Here is a 3,345-nt window from a genome sequence, read left to right on the forward strand (position 1 = left end):
TCAATTTTAAGCGGACCGATTTATTTCGTTCCAAAATAAAACTATAACATTGCAACAAAGTAAGTCTTCCAATGTACGATTTTCATGCTAGAAAGGGACTTCGTACACTACAATTTAACCAGCAAAAATACTCGGTGTCATAAAATAAAATTGCAACAAAATAAAGAGCAATATTATGACACTTCAACAAAGCGAATGGAAGACAAATTAATGACCGGAAATAAATGAGCGAATTTCCTGTAATTGTGTGCTGCGGATTTTGTGGACTTCCACGTAAAATATTTGCGGAATGCTTGTGTGTTTAAAAGCAATATTGTATTTCCTTTCTTTCAAATAAATAAAGAAATAATCTTTTCAACGAAACGCTGAGGAAGGTCAGAAATAGTGAAGTATGAACTCCACTTAGTATACATAAAGCATTGACACTTCGTTCCCTCCATCCTACGCTTTTCAGGTAAGGAGGAATAAAAAAGAGACTTCCAGATAAGAATGAAATATATATCTACATGTGTTCCGATAAACAATAAAAAGTGAAAATAGCTTATAAATTATGATTCTTTTACTGCTTAATAGGTGTCGCTTTCAAAATTTTCAGCCATCCTGTATTTAAGCTACCTTTTCTAGATTTTCTTTTCCTCTTCCCTAAAATATTTTTAAAAATACTCTAGACAATGTAAAACAGCTGAGGCATACATCCTTACTCTTCACTAACGGAACGTTAGTTTACATTCTTAGGTTTTCACAGAGTTGTATATAATCCTTAAATCATTTAAGATTGAAACTCTCTATAAACGACTTCGATTATGATAGCCTCAGTATATTGTACCATACAACTTTCTCTATTTCTCCCATACTCTCAGAAAGAGTTGGATAAAATTACTTTAACTCAACACGAAACAATGGTTTCAGGAATACAACGAGCTAGGCTGCTCCTTTTCTTTCAAATTTGTTTGCAATTTCGTAAATGAGAGTTCCAGCAACTGACCATCATAGAGAGTGAAATATCATATCTAAGTTATTAGATATTAAGTTATTATCTATTAAGCAAGATAATTTTAAAACAACAACAGATAATAATCATTGACAATCGTTGACAATCATTGAGATCATGAAAAATTTTTATCAAAGTTGTCCAAGGCATCTTACATGGTGGTGTTTAGGTTTAAATGACATTTCGTTAGAGTTTTTCGTCAGTTGTTTATTTTTATAGCCGGTGATGTTGTGTCAACAAGCTCCGCGGTAGAGTTTGTGTCGGTTCTGCCAAGTAGAAATATAATCCATTTTTCAACTTATTTTAACCTAGAGTTGATATTTAAGTATTCGTTGCATGGTTACTTTTTGTTATCTTTTGGTAACTAACTATCGGACTTCATTTAGTTCAAGCAATCCTTTTCCGAATCACTATTACCGCAAAAGCAGCATTATTCGTACAACCAGTATTCCAGTTTGCAACACTGTCAGTTTCCTTGTAACGTGGTTTTCAGTTGAGGCATTCTAGAGCTCCAACTATAGACGTTAAGTTTGATATGCATCGGACTAAAAAATTGTTTAGACCCCTACATATCTAATTTTGGTTAATTATTTCAGTAAAAATGCGCTCAACGTACTCGCACTTATTTTTTCAAATATATTTTAGCTTAAGTGGTTGCATTTATTCTCACTGAAACTTTACAAAATTGCATGTTAATTAAATCAGCAACAAAACTCATATTTTTAATATATAATAAAATTTTTACTAACAAAATACAACACAACAACAAAACTGCTGTAGTTAAGCACCGAAATAACAATTATGCTGCATAACTGCAGCAAAAATCCAAAACCAAAATGGAAACGTTGAGCAATGAATATGGCAAATATTTTTGAAATGAAACCGTCTTGCAACAATTAACCGCGCTGACCGACATGTCAGTTCCTCTGCTGCCATGTGCAACAACATTTGGGAATCAGACCAGGAAACGAGGTAAACTACGCGTTGCAACATTGCTTATTGCCTGATGTGTGGGCGATTTTACAGCACTTTTGTTCGCCAATATGTGTTCACGATTTTTGGGGTAAGCGTGCAGGAGCATGTACAGCCGTTCGGTGGGGTAATAATTTATAGTGGATAATGACACCAATGGCGTGCGTATAGTTGCTGGTGTGAAGATGGCTATTTTAAATTTATACAATTTCTGCTGATTACTGACAAACCGCAACTGCTCAAAAAATGTTACGAATTAAAAATCAAATTAGTTTCGAAAATTTTCCACATAAAATTTTTGTTACACTCAGAACATTGGTTTCAAATTTGAAGCTGACGTTTGTTTTTCTACAAATTTAATTGCTTTGTATGAAAATTACACGGATTTTAGATACGTTTAAGTAATTAACATTTCCAAATATATTGTTTTAAAATAAATTTATTTATTATTCCAAGTAAGATATTACAAGTTATTTTATATAAACTTCATTATGATAATTTTAATTAAGTCGAAGATAGTTGACTTCTTTAAAAAAAATTCTTAAAATAATGATGACTGGTTTTAGAGATTAAAGATCGAGTTTTAAAGGCATGACCAGAAATGTTGGGTTGATAGAGGGAACTAATGATTACTGCTATAAGCGATATCGCAGTAAGGACGATAACTGGAAAATGTTGCTTAATAGAAGAAAACTAATGATGACTGGCTATAGAGATATCGCTTTAAGGGAAGATGACCAGAAAATGGTGCTTGATAGAAGGAAAGAAATGATGACAGGCTATAGAGATATCGCTGTAAAGGACGATGACTAGAAAATGTTGCTTAATAGAAGAAAAATAACGATGACTAGCTATAGCGATATCGCTGCAAAGGATGATGACCAAAAAATGGTGCTCCATAGAAGGAAAATAATGATAGCTGACTATAGAGATATCACTTTCAATGGCGATGACCAGAAAATGAATGGTGTGTGATAGAAGGAAAATAACGATGACTAGCTATAGAGATATCGCTTTAAAGGACGATAACCAGAATATGGTGTTTGACAGAAGGGAAGTAATGATGACTAAAAAATTAATAAAAGTAAATGTTACGAAAATTTAAAAGTTTTTTTTATACATTTAAATTATTTATTTCATATTCGATTTTAAAGACTAGCATTAAGCATTTGGATCTGTTTAAATCTTTAGACTACTACATATGCATTTTAAAATAATATTATATTTAAACCATTACAAAAATTATTGGTAATTCTTTTTTTATGGGCCTTTACTTATTTATAAATGTACTGGCAAGAATAAGGAGATATATGTTATGTAAAAAGGTTGCTTAAGTATTGAATATTCTTATTGGAAGATGGGATTGATTTAATTTGCCGTAA

The sequence above is a fragment of the Teleopsis dalmanni genome, chromosome 1 (genome assembly GCF_002237135.1).
Source record: "Teleopsis dalmanni isolate 2A chromosome 1, ASM223713v2, whole genome shotgun sequence".
Taxonomy (NCBI): Eukaryota; Metazoa; Arthropoda; class Insecta; order Diptera; family Diopsidae; genus Teleopsis; species Teleopsis dalmanni.